We start from the raw sequence: 23,970 nt of genomic DNA, 5'->3' as shown, positions 1-23,970 counted from the left end.
GACTCAGTGAGTAGACTGCTGGCACATCAAACTCACGTCCACCATGGAGCTGTGATTATAATGCTCGTCAAGCTCCTTTTTTATGTTTTAGACGTCCGTTTCCTAGTTCTCGTCGTCCATAAACAGGACATCATTTTCTCACAAAACAATGGCCTACCACATGACAGTGGGGCCGGCTGGGGTGACCGAGCGGTTCTAGGCGCTACAGTCTAGTCTGGAACTGCGCGACCGCTGCGGTCGCAGGTTCGAATCCTGCCTTTGGCATGGACGTGTGTGATGTCCTTAGGTTAGGTAGGTTTAAGTAGTTCTAAGTTCTAGGGGACTGATGACCTCAGAAGTTAAGTCCCATAGTGCTCAGAGCAATTTGAACCATGACAGTGGGACACATTAAACTGTATACGTGTATGTACTAACCGCGCGGTGCGCTACCATAATCGGTCTCGTCAAGTTCATATAGGGCGGCTTCCCGATGGAGCATACAAACGATGAATACGTTGATATGCTTTTGGTGATGGGTGCATCAGACAACCAAGGTGCTAGTGCGTATGCCGCATCGTATCCTAAAAAGCGCCATCCTGACAGGAATGTTTTTTACTGCCTTGAACAATGCCTTGGGGAAACTGGTAATCTTTGTCCGTAGGTAATGGGCAGATGTCATCCAAAGACCAGACGTACTTCACAAACAGAGGTCACGATTCTTGAAATTGTTCACCAATCACCTCAGCGAAGTACGCGTGATATTGCCCTAGCATCGGTTTGCTGCAGAATCCTTGTACATATTCTCAATTCGAATATAACAAATTTTCTTGAGACCGAGAAGCTTATGTTCACGAATCAGCGTCGTTTTAGAAAACATCGCTCATGCGAAACTCAGCTTGCCATTTTCTCACATGATATACTGCAAACTGTGGATGAAGGCCAACAGGCAGATTCCATATTTCTAGATTTCTGTAAAACGTTTGACATGGTACCCCACTGCAGACTGTTAAAGAAGGTATGAGCATATGGTATATGTTCACAGACATGTGAGTGGTTCGAAGACTTCTTAAGCTATGCAAAGCATTATGTTGTCCTCGACGGCGAGTGTTCGTCAGCGCCAAGATATCGTCAAGAGCGTCCCAGGGAAGTGTCATAGGACCACTATTATTCTCTGTATACATAAATGATTTGGTGGAAAGGGTGGCCAGCAATCTGCAGTTTTTTGCTGTTGATGCTGTTGTGTGTCGATGTTGACTGACTGTAGGAGGATACAAGACGATTTAGACAAAATTTCTAGTTGGTTGATGAATGGCAGCTAGTTCTAATTGAAAAAAAAATGGTTCAAATGGCTCTGAGCACTATGGAACTTAACTGCTGAGGTCATCAGTCCCCTAGAACTTAGAACTACTTAAACCTAACTAACCTAAGGACATCACACACATCCATGCCCGAGGCAGGATTCGAAACTGCGACCGTAACGGTCGCGCGGTTCCAGCCTGTAGCGCCTAGAACCGCTCGGCCACTCCGGCCAGCTAATTGAAAAAAAGGTACGTTAATGCGGATGAGCAGGAAACACAAACCTGTAACGTTCCGAGTCAGCATTAGCAGTGTCCTGCTTGACACAGTCCCGCCGTTTAAATGCCTGGTCGTAACGCTGCAAAGCAATATGAAATAGAACGGTCATGCGAGGACTGTGGTACGAAAGGCGAATGGTCGACTTCGGTTTATTGGGAGAATTATATGAAAGTGTGGTTCATGTGTAAAGGAAACTGAGCGCGGCCTATTCTGGAGTACTGCTCGAGTGTTTGGGATCCGTACTAGGTCAGATTAAAGGAAGACATCGACGCAATTCAGAGGTAGGACGCTAGATTTGTTACGGGTAGTTTCGAACAACACGCAAGTGTTAAGAATATGCTTTTGAGATCAAATGGAAATCTTTGGAGAGAAGGCGACATTACTTTCGAGGAACACTATTGAGAAAATATATAGAACCGGCATTTGAAGCTGGCTGCAGAACGATTCTGTTGCCTCCAAAAGGACCGCGAAGATAAGATTCGAGAAATTAGGGCTCATACGGAGGCATATACACAATCGTTTTTCCCTCGTTCCGTTTGCGAGTGGAACGCGAGAGGAAATGACTAGTAGTGGTACGGCGTACCTTCCACCAGGTTCCGTAAGGTGGAGTGTGGAGTATCAATGTAGATGAAGACCCCAGATATCTCAAAGACTGGTTGTTGCACGATCAACAACTGCACCCATAACATTACATGTTAACTCAGCACCAGCAGTCTGAAGACTGCATTCGATGAATACAGTTTTGTGAATAGTTGGCGCACGAAGTGGAAGATAACGCACATTTTATAAACAACGTGATATGTACTGACGGATCTAGCTTCACTTATCAAGGTATTGTCAGTCTCCACAACTGTCATTATTAGTCGCAACACAACCTGCATATTACCGCCGGCCGGTGTGGCCGAAAGGTTCTAGGCGCTTCAGTCTGGAACCGCGCGACCACGACGGTCGCAGGTTCGAATTCTGCCTCGGGCATGGATGTGTGTGATGTCCTTAGGTTAGTTAGGTTTCAGTAGTTCTAAGTGCTAGGGGACTGATGACCTCAGATGTTAAGTCCCATAGTTCTCAGATCCATTTGAACCATTTTTGCATGTTACCGTGAACTTGACTTTGACATAAACCTGTGGGCTGTAATCATGGGAGGGGTGCTTTTGGGCCCTTACCTATTGCCAGAAAAGATAAATGCTCCCTGTATCGTATATTTCTTTGCAATACTTCTCCTGACGCATTAGAAAACGTTGTACTTGATATTCGGTGACAGCTATGGTTTCAGCATGAAAGTACACCGCCGCACTTTGGAATGAAAGTGCATAACTGTTAAAATGAAGTGTTTCCAGGGTAACGGATTGACCATGAAGGTTCAATGCTCTGCCCTCCATGTTTCCTTGACCTTAATCCACTAGCTTTATATTTGTGGGGACACTTGAAGCAACAAGTTTATTTTAAACCGCCATGGACGTACACGACGTAATAGCTTGCGTGCAAGCCGCTTCGGCAGTGGTAGTTGTAGGTGTGTTGCGTAGGGTCCAGCATAGTATGATCCAGCGAGTGGCAAAGTGATTGCAGATGCTAGGTGGTCACTTTGAACAATTCTCTAAAGTCAACATCGCTCATACGCGTACATACTGGCGCTGTGAAGGTATGCCTGGACGTCAAAGGTACAGAATGGAATTATTGTGGGTATCATGATGTGCGATCTTGTGTGCCCCACTTGTTGTGACTTTTGCACCTCTTTGGATACAGAAAATGCTACTGTATCCATTATTATTTTCTGTTGGTTTTATTTGTGTTACAGACGAAACAAAGTGTTCGTTCACCTCTGTAAGACGTTCATGTTATGTCTTAATGTTTCAATAACGGTAACAGTAAAGGAAAGAAATACACAAGCTACCGCAATGTGGAGGTGTAAATTGGGTATTACTTGATGCTTTAACTGAAAAAAAAGACGTTTGGGGCGAACACGATTGGAATATCAGCGTGTCTGAATATCTGTTCCCCATAGTATGGCCTAGTCTCACTGAGCTATTTTTAATAGGATAAAGGATTAGAAGGAATGGTCTCAGGGACAAAGTGGGTAGGGGTCATTGTACGAGGCCTGTCCACGATGTCTCTGTCGCCAAACAGAAACATATGGAAGGGGTACATAGCCACAGGAGAATATTCATTTATTTATTGACAAAAAATTAAACCCGCCTTATCCATGAATTGTCTCTGAAAAAGAAAAAGGAAACTAAACACAAAGCTACACTTCTGTAACACATACATGCGGCGTCGATACTCCACGGATGCCGTCACTCCATTTTCATGGCATGTCTTCTTATAAAGTGTAGGTATCATTATCCGTTCGTCTCCTTGTGTGAATTTATCAAATTTACATCCTGCGATGAATAATCCAACTACGGGGCGGATAGTGAAAGATGTTCCACAAGAAGTTCGAAAGATATCGACTGCACTTAGGGTTCTTCACAACAGCACAATGACGATCGTTTAAATAGTTACAAAACCAATGAGTTCTATGACACAACTCAAAATAAATATTGAGTCGCATGACCTCTGATCCACGAGACAGTTGTGTTTCGTCCTCGGGTAATAAACAGCGTCCGGGTAGAGGAGAGCACGGAAATCGACTTAAGTGGGTGACATCCGTAAAAAGAGAGCGAAAATTTGGCGCACAAAACACCAGTTCTCTTCCGCCGGCCCTCAATGTAGCCGGTGACCGTCTGTATCCTGGACGCTGCAGTTCACACATAGAGGCGAATCCGCAAGATAGATTGTATGGAGTGTGGTGTCACCGCCAGACACCACACTTGCTAGGTGGTAGCTTAAATCGGCCGCGGTCCATTAGTACATGTCGGACCCGCGTGTCGCCACTGTGTGATCGCAGACCGAGCGCCACCACACGGCAGGTCTAGAGAGACTGACTAGCACTCGCCCCAGTTGTACGACGACGTTGCTAGCGACTACACTGACGAAGCCTTTCTCTCATTTGCCGAGAGACAGTTAGAATAGCCTTCAGCTAAGTTAATGGCTACGACCTAGCAAGGCGCCATTTGTACCATTGCATGTATCTCAAGATAGTCTCACTTGTATCATCAAGAATGCTGTATACCAAAGGACGATATAAAAGTTAAGTGTTCTAGTAGCTACGTTCTTTTCTTTATTGCATTCATTACGAATCCTGTTCCAGACTTAACGCCAGACGGTGTGAGTTGACGTGTGCCCTTTCGGCTACTTCACTGTGGACTGGCTGCCTTGTCAGTCCACTACATTGGCGACGAGTCTAAAAAGGGACTTTAGCGTTCGTATTGCACTAATTTGTTTGTGTCATGGCTTCGCCACATTCTCCAGATGTACTGTCCGAATTTTATCGCTTGCAGAATCAGCAGACGCAGGCGTTATTGGATGCCCTTGGACAGCTCGTCCAGGGTCAACGTGCGCTGCAAAACGATGCGGCCGCCGCCGCTTCATCGCTACCGCAGCCACACCATGCTGTTGCACCTCAATTTAGGCCCTACGAGGCGGCCAACGAGACATGGCCGGAATGGTCACGACAATTTGGATTTCATCTCGCCGCATACAGAATTCAAGGTAATGAGCGGCAGCCGTTTTTGCTTTCGTGTGTAGGTGTGCCCACCTACCGTGTGATAGTGAAATTGTTTCCCCGACGCGACGTAGCAACTCTGTCATACGAAGAAATTTTGTCTGCTTTAGATGCCTATTTCAAGGAAATAGTAAATGTCGTTGCCAAAAGGTATGCGTTCTTTCGTACAAAACGTACGGCCGGTCAGACTAATAGGGAGTGGGTTGCAACTTTGCAAGGACTTACTAGGGATTGTGCATTTGAATGTGACTGTGGCCTCCCTTATTCAAATACTATGGTGTGTGATGCAATAGCACAGAACGTTTCTGATGTTCGCATACGGGAACAGATTTTGAAACTCGTCAATCCCTACCTTCAACAAGTGATAGACATTTTAGATAGGCAAGACACACTTGACTTTGCTCAGGACTCATTTGCAACTTCGCCAGCCGTGTGTCACATTAACCGGCCAGCCGGGCCCGCTGCACGGAACGCTAACCTGCCCTTGCGCACGTCCGCGCAGCCACGTGTCCTGCGCAAGCAAGCAAATGCAGTGAAATCATGCCCGCGGTGTGCAACTAGACATTCGCGTGAGAATTGCCCGTCACGCCAAGCTATTTGCTTTTTCTGTAATAAGAAAGGGCATGTTCAAAGTGTTTGCCAGAAAAAGCTCAGATCAGAAAATCACAACCATTCCAGGCCGTTTGCTTCGCGCCGGAATCGAATCAAGGACACACAGGCTCGGGAACCTTCACCCATGGACATTCATGTAGTTACTGCCACTCCGCCCAGTGTTCCTCTCGCTAACAGTGACTGTGTTCGTCCCACAAAGAGTGTGCGTCGCCGTCGACGCAAATCCCGTCACGTCGCACGTGATTCTGTACCAGTGTCTGTTCACGTTGCACAAAACAGTCGCTCTTGTCGTCAGCAGGACAATAAACTTTTTGTAGACTTGGACTTTGCAGGCAAAGTGATCCCATTCCAGCTCGATACCAGTGCTGCAGTTTCACTACTCAATCACGACACGTACAAACAACTGGGCAAACCTCCATTGCGTGACGCACATGTTAGGTTAAATAGTTATTCCGGACAATCTATCCCTGTATTAGGACAGTGCACTCTTCTTGCCACATACAAGGGACAAACAAAACTTGTGTCCTTTTACGTTCTTCGTTCTTCTACTGCAGTGAACTTGTTTGGTTTAGATTTATTTCAATTGTTTAACTTGTCTATCGTCAATCAGGTCCTATCAGTGACTCAGACTATTGTTTCCGACAATGGCCCACAATTCATGTCTGCCGAATTTCAGTCATTCTGCAATGCCAATGGTATTCAACATCTGACATCCGCGCCGTTTTCGCCACAGTCAAACGGTGCCACTGAACGATTGGTCCGGACTTTCAAGTCACAGATGTTGAAGTTGAAAGAGTCGCATTCTCGGGAGGACGCGTTATTGCTCTTTTTGTCCTCGTCTCGCTCTCAGCCCCGCGATGGTCGCTCGCCGGCTGAGTTGCTCCACGGTCGTCCTCATCGAACCTTGATGTCTTTGCTGCATCCGCCGCATCAGGTTCCTGTGCAGCGGCAGACTCCTGCTTTTGCTCCTGGCGACGTTGTCTTCTATCGCAACTATTGAGGTTCACGGCGTTGGCTCGCAGGGCGCATTCTTCGCTGCCTCGGCCGCGCGATGTATTTGGTTTTGGGGACCTCTGGTGAGGTGCGTCGGCATCTCAATCAGCTGCGCCTCTGTCGTCGCCTGGGTTCTGCCGCTCCCCGTCTGCTTTCAGCGACGGTGCCGTCCGGTCAGCGCCCTGGGGACCCATCTACTGGCTCGCCTCATCCCCAGGTGTTACCGACGCTGCCTTCCCTATTGCCTAGTGGCGACATGCCGCCGCCGCCGCCGCCGCCGCCGCCTGTTCTCCCGCCGGCGCCGCCCGCAGTGGACGCTTCGCTGCAGCCGCCCAGCGCCTCCCTGGGTCACGCGCCGCCGATCGCTTCCCGTGACCAGCTGTCCTCCGCCATGGAACTCTTGCCCGCTCCGGACCAGATGTCGTCTTCGCCCGTCGGGTGCCCCTACCACATGGAGGTCGACCCTTCGGCCCCTCCTGTCTCATTACGGGCGCATACACCGCATGTTGACGTGCACCCTGGACTAGGTTTTCAGGCGTTTCCTAGCTCCCCTCGGACCGAATGGCCGGGTGCGGGTGGCACAGCCTCGCCTGTTGTTAGGCTCCCCACCCCATCGCATACGCCAACATGGGGTCCTCCCCACGGCGGGCGGAAGCCTTATCACACGACCGTTCGCCGATTTGCGGGGGAGGAATGTGGTGTCACCGCCAGACACCACACTTGCTAGGTGGTAGCTTAAATCGGCCGCGGTCCATTAGTACATGTCGGACCCGCGTGTCGCCACTGTGTGATCGCAGACCGAGCGCCACCACACGGCAGGTCTAGAGAGACTGACTAGCACTCGCCCCAGTTGTACGACGACGTTGCTAGCGACTACACTGACGAAGCCTTTCTCTCATTTGCCGAGAGACAGTTAGAATAGCCTTCAGCTAAGTTAATGGCTACGACCTAGCAAGGCGCCATTTGTACCATTGCATGTATCTCAAGATAGTCTCACTTGTATCATCAAGAATGCTGTATACCAAAGGACGATATAAAAGTTAAGTTTTCTAGTAGCTACGTTCTTTTCTTTATTGCATTCATTACGAATCCTGTTCCAGACTTAACGCCAGACGGCGTGAGTTGACGCATGCCCTTTCGGCTACTTCACTGTGGACTGGCTGCCTTGTCAGTCCACTACATGGAGTCTCTCTCGAGTAATTTGTTTTCTGTTCGCCGTCAAGTACAGGTCGAACGTACGTCTGAATCTAGCGTTACCGCGTTGACAGTGTGCAATGCTACGCTCCAGTGCACGGTAGGACATGTCAATTGCCGGCCGGTGTGGCCGAGCGGTTCTAGGCGCTTCAGTCTGGAACCGCACAACCGCTACGGTCGCAGGTTCGAATCCTGCCTCGGGTATGGAGCCGGCCGAAGTGGCCGTGCGGTTAAAGGCGCTGCAGTCTGGAACCGCAAGACCGCTACGGTCGCCGGTTCGAATCCTGCCTCGGGCATGGATGTTTGTGACGTCCGTAGGTTAGTTAGGTTTAACTAGTTCTAAGTTCTAGGGGACTAATGACCTCAGAAGTTGAGTCCCATAGTGCTCAGAGCCATTTGAACCATTTTTTTTCGGGCATGGATGTGTGTGATGTCCTTAGGTTAGTTAGGTTTAAGTAGTTCTGAGTTCTAGGGGACTGATGACCTCAGATGTTAAGTCCCATAGTGCTCAGAGCCATTTGAACCATTTTTTGACATGTCAGTTCGACGACATTAGATGCTAGTGGGACAGCTGCGGCACAGCCCAGAGTTCATGCTACCTGCTCTCGGCCATGTTGCACGCAGTTACAGCATTGCCCAACCCTCTTTCTTTTTATCGCATTTCTATTAAACCTATTGGCGGCACCAGTTTTGGTTAGCTACACTTTAGTCTTCAATTGGAATGAGGAATGGCGTGCCGACTACCAAGTGTAGCATTTTTTCTTCGCCCTATATATACAGTTTACTCAAATCACTGTTTTCCACTTATGTTAGATGGAGCTATAATCGACAAATATCAAGTGTGCCTATTTTTGCGGTTAAGACCCATTGCATTTGATGCTGCATTTCAATTATGATTTAAATGTAAACCTTTGTGCTTTAACGGTTGATAGTGGTGTTCAAACGTTACCTGAATGTTGCAAATGTAATTCTACAGTACAATAATATGGATGGACGTTGACATTTCTGGCAAATGAGCTACTTGTATGACAACGTAGTTTTCTGTTCCCTACAGGGTTGATTATGATAAGTCCACAAACCGTAGAAATACTTGATTTCGGTGGTCGCCCTCGAACGCCGCCCTCAGCGTGGGTGATTTCGATGTGAGTTTTCATCCAACCGCCGTAACTCTCGCGCTGGTCGTTACGCGGCTACGGGCGGAAAATAAGTCGCTACCATTGCAATAAGGTAGCATGGTCGTGAAGTGACAGTGACAGCCTCACATGCCATGGATTATAACCTAAATCAAGCATCCCAGTGACGAGAGGCAAGACCACTCACTGAAATAAAGCATCCCAAGGGGACTCACCGAAATCAAGCAGCCTAGTTGTGAGAGGCAAGGGGGCCCAGCGAAATCAATCAACCCAACGGTGAGACGCAAGTGGACCAACGATACGAAGCATCCTGAAGGAACCAGAAAACTTACATTCACGTCGATGTTCTTAGATTACGCTAAACGTAATTTGTAACGAGACATTGAAACAGCTAACCATATTGTACTGTACAGTCAGGTTTGCAACACTCAAGGAACTTTTGAACATAAATATTAACCATTACAATACAATGGTTTACGTTTACATTGTGAATATCATGTAGAGTCAAATGTTTCAGTTCTTAATTGCAAATACAAGCACACTTGATATTTGTCGATTACAGCGCCATCTACCAACAATGGTTTGAGTAGGCCGTACTTATTTTCTGTTACAGAATACGAATATGCGATAAAAATGAGGGGGCTCCCATCTGAAAGTACAAAGTTGATCCCTCCGACACAGGAGGGGTGGTCAGGACAATGTTCAAAACCATCGTACTATATGCATTAGATGAGTATGTGCCAAGCAAGATCGTAAGAAACGGAAAAGAGCCACCGTGGTACAACCACCGAGCTAGAAAACTGCTGCGGAAGCAAAAGGAACTTCACAGCAAACATAAACATAGCCAAAGCCTTGCAGACAAACAAAAATTACGCGAAGCGAAATGTAGTATGAGGAGGGCTATCCGAGAGGCGTTCAATGAATTCGAAAGTAAAGTTCTATGTACTGACTTGGCAGAAAATCCTAAGAAATTTTGGTCTTACGCCAAAGCGGTAGGTGTATCATAACAAAATGTCCAGACACTCTGTGAACAAAATGGTACTGAAACAGAGGATGACAGACTAAAGGCCGAAATACTAAATGTCTTTTTCCCAAGCTGTTTCACAGAGGAAGACTGCACTGTAGTTCCTTCTCTAGATTGTCGCACAGATGACAAAATGGTAGATATCGAAATAGATGACAGAGGGATAGAGAAACAATTAAAATCGCTCAAAAGAGGAAAGGCCGCTGGACCTGATGGGATACCAGTTCGATTTTACACAGAGTACGCGAATAAACTTGCCCCCCTTCTTGCAGCGATGTACCGTAGGTCGCTAGAAGAGCGTAGCGTTCCAAAGGATTGGAAAAGGGCACAGGTCATCCCCGTTTTCAAGAAGGGACGTCGAACAGATGTGCAGAACTATAGACCTATATCTCTACCGTCGATCAGTTGTAGAATTTTGGAACACGTATTATGTTCGAGTATAATGACTTTCCTGGAGACTAGAAATTTACTCTGTAGGAATCAGCATGGTTTTCGAAAAAGACGATCGTGTGAAACCCACCTCACGCTATTCGTCCACGAGACTCAGAGGGCCATAGATACGGGTTCCCTGGTAGATGCCGTGTTTCTTGACTTCCGCAAGGCGTTCGATACAGTTCCCCACAGTCGTTTAATGAACAAAGTAAGAGCATATGGACTATTAGACCAATTGTGTGATTGGATTGAAGAGTTCCTAGATAACAGAACGCAGCATGTCATTCTCAATGTAGAGAAGTCTTCCGAAGTAAGAGTGATTTCAGGTGTGCCGCAGGGGAGTATCGTAGGACCGTTGCTATTCACAATATACATAAAAAACCTTGTGGATAACGTCGGAAGTTCACTGAGGCTTTTTGCGGATGACGCTGTAGTATATAGAGAGGTTGTAACAATGGAAAATTGTACTGAAATGCAGGAGGATCTGCAACGAATTGACACATGGTGCAGGGTTCAAATGGTTCAAATGGCTCTGAGCACTATGGGACTCAACTGCTGTGGTCATAAGTCCCCTAGAACTTAGAACTACTTAAACCTAACTAACCTAAGGACATCACACACATCCATGCCCGAGGCAGGATTCGAACCTGCGACCGCAGCGGTCGTGCGGTTCCGGACTGTAGCGCCTTTAACCACTCAGCCACTCCGGCCGGCCATGGTGCAGGGAATGGCAATTGAACCTCAATGTAGACAAGTGTAATGTGCTGCGAATACATAGAAAGAAAGATCCTTTATCATTTAGCTACAATATAGCAGGTCAGCAACTGGAAGCAGTTAATTCCATAAATTATCTGGGAGTAGGCATTAGGAGTGATTTAAAATGGAATGATCATATAAAGTTGATCGTCGGTAAAGCAGATGCCAGACTGAGATTCATTGGAAGAATCCTAAGGAAATGCAATCCGAAAACAAAGTAGGTTACAGTACACTTTTTCGCCCACTGCTTGATTATTGCTCACCAGTGTGGAATCCGTACCAGATAGGGTTGATAGAGGAGATAGAGAAGACCCTACGGAGAGCAGCGCGCTTCGATACAGGATCATTTAGTGATCGCGAAAGCGTTACGGAGATGATAGATAAACTCCAGTGGAAGACTTTGCAGGAGAGACGCTCAGTAGCTCGGTACGGGCTTTTGTTGAAGTTTCGAGAACATACCTTCACCGAGGAGTCAAGCAGTATATTGCTCCCTCCTACGTATATCTCACGAAGAGACCATGAGGATAAAACCAGAGACATTAGAGCCCACACAGAGGCATACCGACAATCTTTCTTTCCACGAACAATACGAGACTGGAATAGAAGGGAGAACTGATAGAGGTACACAAAGTACCTTCCGTCACACACCGTCAGGTGGCTTGCGGAGTATGGATGTAGACGTATATGTAGAAGGTGGTCAGTTGTAGGACAGACCGATGTTCCCTTTACTAATATTAACTTCTCACGTAGAATATTTTATTTCGTGCGATGCATCGTTTTCCCTATATTTAGTTGTCTCAGATTAAAACAAACACGCTGTATACACAGGGTGTCTCTCCTAAGGGTCGTCATGCGAATTTTCTCAAGAGTTTCAGCAGATATTTGCCATTTCAGTTTTTCAGCGTGAAACTGGACTCGACTTGGGCGTCGCATGGAAGGCATGATGAGTGGTGTTTGCTTGGACTGACTCCAGACACTCATTGCAAACAAGAAATTGCAGATATCAGCCGAAATACCAGAGAAAGAGCGCCTAACGACTCTTAAGACAGACACTATGTATCCACGAGGGTTCCTTGTTTCCAAATACGATCGGTCGTGAAATAGAAACCACAGCGAAAATCAGAAATGTTTTATTTGCGACATTTACCTACACCTTCCAGTTCCTTCTCCATATAGCAGCCGCTTCAATGTTGACATTTGTCGTAACGTGACACCAACTTCCCAATACTCTCATCATACAAGGCAGCTGAGTGTGATTTCCGTCAATTCCCTACGCCGGTCTGCAGCTCTTTGTCTATGCCAAAATGCTGTCCTCATAACCAGTGGTTCATGTGTGCGAAGAGATGGATGTCAGAGAGAGCAAAGTCCGGACTGTATGGTGGGTGATAAAAGACTTCCAATCGAAACCACTGAGAAGCGTCTTCGTTGCACCTACTGTTTGCTGCCGAGAACTGTCATGAAGAAGGAAACGCATGGCTGTTACGTTTTGTGGGCAGCATGAAATCTGGTGAAACCCCTCAGCTGTACTTCACAGTTGGCGGGACACGCTGTTTTCTAGGCATCTTTACACTCTCACTGTGTGCTCAGAATTGAAAAGTGCGACGTGACGCGATAGACGGGAGTACTAGAGACACTGCCGAACACACTTGTACAAAGCTTCACTGGATTTTCACTGTGGTTATCCTTCTGCATCCGACCGGTTGTTGAAAAAAAAATAGCCGTCATATATATTCCATGGATGGAATAGGGTGGAAAACCACCAATAAAGGCAAAAAGTACCCTCCACCATAAACTGCACAGTGTCTTGCAGAGTATATATGTAGGTGTGGAGTGAAAGGGGGCGCAATATCAAAACAAGGACTGGTATCAGGGATGTCAGAACACTGTTAAAGCATGGAAACTAGAAAACCTTAAAAAAGTCATGGAAAAGTACAAGATAAACCTATTAGGAATTTCTGAGGTAAGATGGTATGGAAATGGAGACTGCAATCAGACGAATACGTAATATACTACTGAAGAGGACAAACAAAAGGAAGGAATAGAACGACAAAACATTTGGCAAAATGTATAGAAACTATAGATTTTGCAAGTGACAGGGCTATTGGTGTAATGCTGAAAGGAGTACAAAAAGATATATTTGTTATCCAGGCGTATATGCCAACTTGATAACTTGACGACCAGTTCGTAAACGAAATATAAAATGGTTCAAATGGCTCTGAGCACTATGGGACTTAACATCTGAGGTCATCAGTCCCCTAGAACTCAGAACCACTTAAACCTAAATAACCTAAGGACGTCACAAACATCCATGCCCGAGGCAGGATTCGAACCTGCGACCGTAGTAGTCGTGCGGTTCCGGACGACAGCGCCTAGAACCGCATGGCCACCACGGCCGGCTGTAAACTAAATATACATCACAGAGAAAATAATGGATGATAATCATGGATGCTCCAAAATAATAATGGACGATGCCATAGTGGTAGAAGAGAAGGAGGGAACTATAGTAGGCAACTATGGCCTTGGAAGGAGGAGGTACGACAGAGGTGAACGGTTTACTGACTTCGGCTGTGAAAGACAGCTGGTAATAACAAATACTTGGTTCAAGAGTCACAGGAGGAGGATGTACACTTGGAAATCACGAAAGGATAAATATACGCTGACGGGAACAAGTTGCAACTCCAAGACAGAGTTGCGCGATATAAACTAAGGTTGGCAGGATTGTTCCTCCATATGAAAGGTGACGTCTGTTCAAATTTCGTGCCAGTCGCCTGAAAGTTGCGCTAGTAGCGCCACTACGAGGATGCAAATCAGATTTGCTTTAAATACACGCTGTACCGGTCGCGAGCGTTAGTTACCTCTGAGATTGGACGTGGTGAGTTGATGTTATTCAAGAAATCTGTTCCTTCTGCAATACTGCAGAAATACTTGGCAGGAATGTCGCCACTGTACATGATTGCTGGCAGTGGTGGTTACGAGAACGTACGGTCGCAAGAAGACCGGGCTCTGGACGATCACGTAGCACTACCGAGAGGGAAGACCATCATGTCCGGCATACGGCTCTGGCGCATCTTACTGCATCTGCAGCAGCAGTCTGAGCAACAGTTGGCACCAGTGACACACCGAACTATTACAAATTGGTTACCTCAAATACAGCTCCGAGGCAAAACACCTGTATCGTGCATTTCGCTGACCCCAAACCACCGCCATTTGCGATTTCCGTGGTGTCAAGCAAGAGCTCGTCGGAGGGTGGAGGCCTGTTGTGTTTTCTGGTGAAAGCTACTTCTGCTTCGGTGCCAGTGATGGCCGTGTGTTGATTAGTGGGAGGCCAGTTGACGGCGTGCAACCAACCTCTGTGCGTGCTAGACACAATGGACTTATACCTGGAGTTATGGTCTGGGGCGCGATTGCTCATAAGAGCAGGAGCTCTCTCCTTGTTATCCCACGCACCCTGACTGCAAATTTGTACGTCAGTCTGTTGATTCGAGCCGGCCAGAATGGCCGAGCGGTTCTAGGCGCTACAGTCTGGAGCCACGCGACCGCTACGGTCGCAGGTTCGAATCCTGCCTCGGGCATGGATGTGTGTGATGTCCTTAGGTTAGTTAGGTTTAAGTAGTTCTAAGTTCTAGGGGACTAATGACCACAGCAGTTAAGTCCCATAGTGCTCAGAGCCATTTTTTGTTGATTCGACCTGTTATCCCGCCATTCATGAACAGCATTCCAGGGGGTGTTTACCAACAGGATAACGCTCGCACACATACCACAGTCGTAACCCAACACGCTCTACAGAGTATCGACAGGTTGCCTTGGTCTGCTCGATCACCAGATCTGTCTCCAATCGAGCACATATGGGACACCATCGGAAGACAACTCCAGTGTCATCCACAACCAGCATTAAACGTCCCTGTATAGACCAACTAAGTGCAGAAAGCATGGAATGCCATCCCACAAACTGACATTCGGCACCTGTACAACACAATGCATGCACCTTTGCATGCTTGCATTCAACATTCTGCCGGTTACACCGGTTATTAATGTACCAGCATTTCACGCTTGCAACGGCTTACCTTGCGATTACATTAATCTATGATTTTGCAACGTTAACCACTTAAATATGTTACCTAGACAAATGTATTCCCAAAACTTCATTTCTCTACATTGATTATTTTTTGGTGTTGTGGCTTTTTTCCATCAGTATAGAAACTAAATCAACTGGAGAAGAAAGGGAGATATGATTTACTGTCTAACTGAGTAAAAACTACAACATGGGAGCAAAACAGACCAATATTATTATGGAAATTCTCAGTAAAGACGAAAATGTAGTTTATAAAAATCGCGAGGACATCCTGCACAGATGGGCAGATTAGTGAAATGAGATATATGACAGAGACCACAAATCACCAACTGTGGTACTTGAATCCGTGACGAGTGCAAATGATTACGACAAACAACCAATAATCATAATGGAAGAAGTAAACAGTCGAAAGCTGCAATAAAAAATGCGATAGCAGTAGATACAGACACAATAGCAGGAGAAATATTAAAACGTTTGAACCAAGAAGGAGTAAGGGAAATATTGAGGTTATGTAATAAAATATATGACAGTGGAAAATGGTTCAAATGGCTCTGAGCACTATGGGACTTAACATCTGAGGTCATCAGTTACCCTATAACTTAGAATTACTTAAACCTAACTAGCCTAAGGACGTCACACACATCCATGCCCGAGGCAGGATTCGAACCTGCGACCATAGCGGTCGCGCGGTTCCAGACTGTAGCTCCTAGAACCGCTCGGCCACATCGACCGGCCAGTGGTGAATGACCAGAGGAATTTCTGACAACAGTAATGATTTCAATACCAACACAACAAGGAACCAAGGGATGCAGTTAGCACAGAACAATTAGCCTCATGCCATATAAGCCAAAGTTATGTTGAGAATCGTTAGTAAGAGACTGGAAAAGGTAATGTAGGAGAATCTGGCTGAAGAGCAATTTGGTTTTTGACGGAATACAGGCACAAGAGACGTAATAGGACCCTTGCGAATTTTGGGACAGAGATTAATTGAAAAGGGAAGAAACCTATGTATACTCATGTAAAAAAAAGGCAGAACACCTTGAACTACTAGAAACAGGACGTTCATCTTCACAGGACATGTAAATTGGTATGTTCCACAGGAATGATTGGCATTTCAGTCGACTCGGTTCAGCATGTGTCCTGTTGCTTAGTAGGCGCAGGATCCGTCATTGACCATGATTATTTGTTCCATGCGTGATGGCATCGACGTGTATAAGGTGCAAATGGCGTCCAGTGGTACAGCCATCCATGCAGCATTCACCTGGTTGCAAAGTTCGTCTGTGGTGGCTGACACTGGGTCACAGTGCTGCACCCGTCATTTCACCATACCCCACACATTTTTGTTGGCAACAAGTCTAGTATTCTGGCGGGCCAGGGCTAAACGCTGACATCCTGTGATACCAAGTAGGCACGTGTTCGTGCAGCAACATGTGATCGCGCATTGTCTTGCTGAAAAATGGCGTCTACGGTGTTGTGAAGAAAGGGTACGGCTACGGATCGCAGTATATCATTCACACACCAACTGCGGTTTATGGTTTTACCCAATAGCACCCCACACCATATGGCCTTGATTTGGCGCTGCATGTCGTTCTCGAATGCAGTCACTGTGATGCCGCTCACCCTGTCTGCGGTGAACCAAAATGTGGCCACCATTTTCAAACAAACTAAACCTGGATTCGTCCGAAAACACTATCTAATGCCATTTTATGCACATTCGCCAAAAGTAGAAGGAGAAGTGCACGACGCACAGGTAACCCATGCCGCAACAGACGGCGGCAGACAGTCACCCCTGATAGTGTACAATGTGTTAGGCTGTTCCAGTGTTGCTCCAGAGCCAAGGAGAACGCAGATGTCCTGCAATGCCATTCGGATGAGGTGTCGATCTTCTCGGCGGGTGGTCTGGGTGGTGCGACCTGACCCATCTCGTCGTGGTCAACGGCCTTCCGTGAACAATTCTGCACACACCCGTTGCACAGCCGAAAAACTTCGTCCCACACGAGCAGCAGTTTCCCGGATGGATGCATCACATTCTCTAATGCGAATAGGGCGCCTTCTTTCAAACGGTTCGCGGGTACTTCTGCGAGGCATCCTGTACGTCTTCTGTGCTCAAGTCACGCTGATCCATTACTTTCTGTTTATAACGACAACGAGAGCTGCAGCACATTTTTCCGGTAGGTGGTGCTGCGCCGCGATTTCGATTTTGATCTTGGACCCGCGCTTAGACATGGTTCAAAAGCTAATCATTTCTGCAGAACAGTCTCTAGTCGTTCAGGGTCTCCTGTTTTTTTTCCTGAACATGAGCGTATGTGCTGTGAAAACCTGGAAACGATCTTTGATAAGGTGGCTTGGCATAAGCTTGCAACGATCATCAGGGAAAAGAGAGTGGACTGGAAAACCAGACGACTTATATGGTTCAAATGGCTCTGAGCACTATAGGACTTAACTTCTGAGGTCATAAGTCCCATAGAACTTAGAACTACTTAAACCTAACTACCCTAAGGACATCACACATATCCATGCCCGAGGCAGGATTCGAACCTGCGACCGTAGCGGTCGCGCGGTTCCAGGCTGTAGCGCCTAGAACCGCTCGGCCACTCCGGCCGGCAGACGACTTATAAACTCATTGCATTTAAATCGAAAACGGCCAGTGAAAGGGAGAGGAGAAAGTACCAACTGGATAGAACAAGAAAAAGGACTAAGACAAGGCAGCTGTCTGCCTCCTATACTTTTCAACCTATATTTAGAAAATATGATTGACCACTGCCATGACAAAGGGTAAAGGCTGGAGGAAGAAGAATATGGTGTTTGAGGTTTTCAGACGACATGGTCCTCCTAACAATAGGTGAAAAATATTACAGGGTATAGTGATACCATTGAAGCCAAAGGAAACGGAATGAAAAACAATGCAAATTAAAAAAAAAGTGACTGCAATAGGAGGAAATAAAAAGGTAAAGATAATGCTGAATGGAGAAGTACTAAAACCTTTGAAAACATTAAATACCTCAAAAGTAGGATAGAAACCGAGTGGAAGAGCGGCAGAAAAATTAATACCAGAATAGCAATGGCTAACGTGGCATTTTATAAGACAAGCGACATTTTCTTCAGAAATGCGGACAAAGATTTGAAGAAAAGGCTACTAAAATATTTTGTATGGAGCGTGCTCGAGTATGGTGCTGAAACGTAGACATTGAGGAAGAAAGACAGAGCAAGGGTGTAGGCTTTTCAAATGTGGACATGGTGGAGAATGGCAAGAAAAAGTAGGATCTGTAGAGTGAAAAATGGAGATGTTCTCAGAAAAGTGCGACAACAAAGACAATTTCTGGATGTAATTAAAAGAAAAAGAAAACGAAACTGGATTGGACATACACAGAAGCGCCAAAGAAACTGGTATAGGCACGTGTATTCAAATACAGAGATACGTGAACAGATAGAATACTACGCTGCGGTCCTCAACGCCTATATAAGACAACAAGTGTCTGGCGCAGTTGTAAGATCGGTTGCTGCTGCTACAATGGCAGGTTATCAAAATTTAAGTGAGTTTGACCGTGGTGTTATAGTCGGCGCACGAGCGATGGGACACAGCATGTCCGAGGTTGCGATGAAGTGGGAATTTTCCCGTATGACCATTTCACGAGTCTACTGTGAATATCAGGGATCCGGTAGAACATCAAATTTTCCGACATCGCTGCGGCCGGAAACAGATCCTCCAAGAACGGGACCAACGACGACTGAAGAGAATCATTCAGCTTAACGCAATCGCAACCCTTCCGAAAATTGCCTCAGATTTCAATGCTGGACCATCAACAAGTGTCAACGTGAGAACCATTCAGCGAAACATCATCGTAGGTCTTTCGGAGCCGAAGGCCCACTCGTGTACCCTTGATGACTGCACCACACAAACCTTTACGCCTGGGCCTGTCAACACCGACATTGGACTGTTGATGACTGGAAACATGTTGCCAGGCCGGACGAGTCTCGTTTCAAATTGTATCGAGCGGATCGACGTGTACGGGTAGGGATACAACCTCATGAATCCATGGACCCTGCATGTCAGTAGGGAACTGTTCAATCTGGTGGAGACTCTGTAATGGAGTGGGGCGTGTGCAGTTGGGGTGAGATGTGACCCCTGATACATCTAGATATGACTCCGACAGGTGACACGTACGTAAGCATCCTGTCTGATCACCTGCGTCAGTTCATGTCCATTGTGCATTCCGACGGACTTGGGGGATTCCAGCAGGGCAATGCGACATCCCACACGTCCAGAATTGCTACAGAGTGGCTCCAGGAACACTCTTATGAGTTTAAACACTTTCACTGGCCACCAAACTCCCCAGACATGAACATTATTGAGCATATCTGGGATGCCTTGCAACGTGCTGTTCAGAAGAGATCTTCACTTTCTCGTACGCTCACGGATTTATGGGCAGCCGTGCAGGATTCATAGTGTCAGTTCCCTCCAGCACTACTTCAGAATTTGGTCGAGTCCATGCCACGTCGTGTTGTGGCAGTCCTGCATGCTCGCGGGGGCCATACACAATATTAGGCAGATGTAACAGTTTCTTTGGCTCTTCAGTGTACATAAAGAAAGGCTGAAGGGCTTATAAATTAGAAGGGTATTTGGAAGGAAAGAGGAGGCGAGAGAGGAAGACCTATCAGATCCTCGATGATGTGGTGGGCAGCAGCACATACAGCAACGTTATCAAGGAAGCAAGGCATCGCAAGAAATGACGACACAAATGGCCTGATAATATAGCAGAAAACTATTGATGATGATGAGAGGGAATACTGATAGTTTTTATAACTGCGTATTTAGATATTAAGGATGACTAGACAGAGTAGTGTGCATCACAAATAGTAAAGGAAGTACAATATCAATTTTAAACTGTAGTTCCTGAAACAGGAACAATGTAGAGACAGCGCTGATTTGAAAAAAATAAAAGTCACATTCAGGAACCTTGTATGAAAAGCGAACACAGAAAGAATCCGGATTTGTATAGAAGCTTAATTTCACTTCTAAGAATTTCAGTTTCCCTTTTACAGTCGCGACACTACGTTTTATCTGAAGTGTAGTCTTTTATGTGGTGAATGCCACTTACTGTGGATATTTACATCGCACCATAAAGCACACAGATTTTTATGTTTCTTGACTGGGGCAGTTTGCCTTGTCAATGGAAAATCAATAGTTTCCAACTACAATGCGTGACCTAGACAAAAATAGTGCAATGTCTACTACGAGAAGAACCGGGTGGAAACTGTATCAAAATGTTACATCCGGTCAAAATAGACCATACCCTGTGAGGCCAAATAATGCCAAGAAGACCCATAAAAGTGATTCCTATTCATCAAATATTATCAAGAAGTCTGTGCTAACTTTGATGCTCTTTTGCCAACAGCTCTATCTTTTTCCCTTTTCTGTTGACTTCATGTGGAACACTTCTGAGGAAAAGGCTTCTGCAGAATATTTTGTCAGGAAGACCGAAAACTGTTTCAATAAAATTTCAAATCTGATACTGTATGATACTTACACTAACAAGATATACTTGAAATCGCATTTTTGTGTCGAATTTCACAACAATACGTATCAAATCCAATTAAACGACATATGAACATTGCAAAATCGCAAATAAAATTTTTTAGTGTTCGTTGGCAACCACAAAATCAGATAACGCTATCAGGGAACATAGTTACTATCCTGATTAACAACGAAAACACGAACTGTTGATGTTCTACAACATTTATTTATTTTGTGGAGTGACTTTGGGCTTACAAGGCCATCATCGGACAATAACTGACTATCGCTATGAAGAAGTTAACATTATTTCAATTGGTTCGTCAAAGATTTTAAGTAGCGAAGGCACACAGAGAAAAACAATCTCCGACAATGTAATCATGAAAGAATTGGAAGAAACTGAAGCTAATCTTCTTCTGCTATACACTAATATTAACTGAAGTCTTTCACAGAAATAATCACATCATAGTCTATTCAAACCAGCAAATACTCATGTAAATCGGCGTATTGTTTAACTCACAGCTACCCTCACATCGCAGTGTTCCTTCACATCTGCAAAATCTTCACAGTGCTGTATTCCTTTATGTCTGCTGTCCTCAAACTCTCGTCATCTCATTACTATCTAATATCACTCACATAAATTCAAGTTATCAAGCTCCATGGTTTCTTATTCAGTGCTGCTCCGCATCTGGCAAACATATAAAAAAAGAAACCTCAACCACTATGCACATCTTCATCAATGAGCGACTACTACTAATGATACATTTAATGCTTCTCGTCTCAGTACCTCCTACACTACCTGCCTGACTTCTCGTGATGACACTTGGACTTGTTCTGTGGTACTCTTACATAGAAGTTGTTCACATTATTACTACATCATCTTACAACATATCTGACACTGGATATCGTGTCATTTCTCGTTTTCTCATTCTCTAAATGTCTTGACATGTGAAATGATTTCCAATTGATTTGCGACTTCGTAGGGATTCTAATTCTACGACGCTGTGATGCACAATCTTCCGCACCTGGTATCCACAAAGTACATAAAAGAATTTGCTGCCTAAAAGTCAACTCTTCCTTTATCGTAATAAAACTTTGTTGCCCACAATAAGCTTTGTCTCTCATATCGATCCTTCCTGATTTTGCTCCCCTTTCCTCTTGTGGTATTCTAACAACAACACCACTTGCAAAGTAAGTTAGAAATCAGATTAATAATGTTGCTCACGCAGCATATGTTCGCTTTATCGGGCAACAACAAGGTTATTGACTGTGGATGGTATCGTCAGAATGGAAATAATGAAGTCACTGTAAAAAAGTCATTAATTTTGTCACTTATCTTGAATGGATTCCCACGTAGATTTCGTCGAAGTTGTTATGGCTCATCTTGTTGATTCTAGGGTGATTCCACTTTGACTGCTAGAAGGTCCCGATCTGTATTTTAGCATTATTTGAAGACCTAACAAATGCGTTTTTCAGGAAATTCTTAATGATCAAACAATACCAGATTAGAACAACGGTATGGTAGAAATAAGTTTTGACTTGGTGTTCACGATCCACATTTTTATTAAACGTCTTGTAAATTCACATATACTTCTTCTTAATTGTCACATCATCAAGAAGACAGTTTTGTATCAACCTTCATATATTTAATTTCCACTTTAACCAAACACAAGACTTGACTGTTCTTTTACAAAGCGAAATAACAACTTAACTTCTGCAAAGTGAAACAAAGACTGCTCTGTGCGCATTCGCGCCAAAACGGTTACAAGTAAGTAAATGATTATGACAATCTCACAGAAATGAATACACACAAGAACCATATCACTGTAATATATCGATACATCGGAGTACTTATACATTAATAAAACCAAATGTGAATATTGTCACAAAAATATGTCTGTTACTTCGCAGAAAAGTAGTACGATATTACTGGTATCGAGAACTGGGGTTGGAGTGCCGTAATGGTCACGTAAATAAAGAACCATTACAGTATCCACAAAGTACATAAAAGAAATTGCTGCCTAAAAATCAACTCTTCCTTTATCGTAATAAAACTTTGTTGCCCACAATAAGCTTTGTCTCATGTATAGATCCTTTCTGATTTTGCTCCCCTTTCCCTTCTCTCCAACGTTAATTTTACAATTTCCTGCTGTCGTTTCCGTCTAAAAGGTGGGTAATCTATAATATCTCTTAAAATGGTTCAAATGGCTCTGAGCACTATGGGACTTAACATCTGAGGTCATCAGTCCCCTAGAACTTAGAACTACTCAAACCTAACTAACCTAAGGACATCACACACATCCATGCCCGAGGCAGGATTCGAACCTGCGACCGTAGCGGTCGCGCGGTTCCAGACTGACGCGCCTAGAACCACTCGGCCACACCGGCCGGCTATATACCTCTTATTCAGTAAGCGTTTTATGTAATCCTTCTCACATGTCACTACACAATATTCGTTTAGAGTGATCTCAATAATCTTCTTTAGCTTCCTGAAATTCCCCATGCGTATTTATTGTCTAGTTATTTCCATCGAATAGGTTACCCCCCTTTCCCCGCAGATCATTTGCATAAACTTTATCTGCTGCTTCCTCGCAGCTCTTCCCATTCCCCTCTGTTCCTATCAGTAGCACATCTGAGCATTTTCCAGCGTCTGAGACGTCCTCATCCTCACTCGTGCCCTCTTCCCCTTCTGATGCGTTTAACGCAGCGTCAACAAAACCTCTCAAGTTAAAAATTGGATAATCCTCTTCTGTTACGTTGTATCCTATGTATTCTGTCCGTTCCTGTTCTTATCCACTGGTCCACAGATCTTTCTATTCTTCGTCATCTTCTAAATCATCTGTTTCACTACTTTCGATGATTTGAGATGGAGTCAGATCTTCCGTCGAATCACCTGTTTGAACTTCCTCACCACGTCTTGTTGGTTCACGGCTAACTTCGCCTATTGCTTCTTTTGTTTGTTCCTCTACCTTCTGTAACGTCATTCCCTCTTCGTTTTCGGTGACAAGCAGGCCTAAAGAATGACTTCCTTCAACCAACGTTAATGCAATAACTAAGAAATTTAATTTGATCTTCTCGTTCTTCAAA

Source organism: Schistocerca nitens, chromosome 3 (assembly GCF_023898315.1).
Source record: "Schistocerca nitens isolate TAMUIC-IGC-003100 chromosome 3, iqSchNite1.1, whole genome shotgun sequence".
In the NCBI taxonomy this organism is placed as follows: domain Eukaryota; kingdom Metazoa; phylum Arthropoda; class Insecta; order Orthoptera; family Acrididae; genus Schistocerca; species Schistocerca nitens.
The sequence above is the reverse complement of the archived record's forward strand: the minus strand, read 5'-3'. Positions refer to the sequence as shown.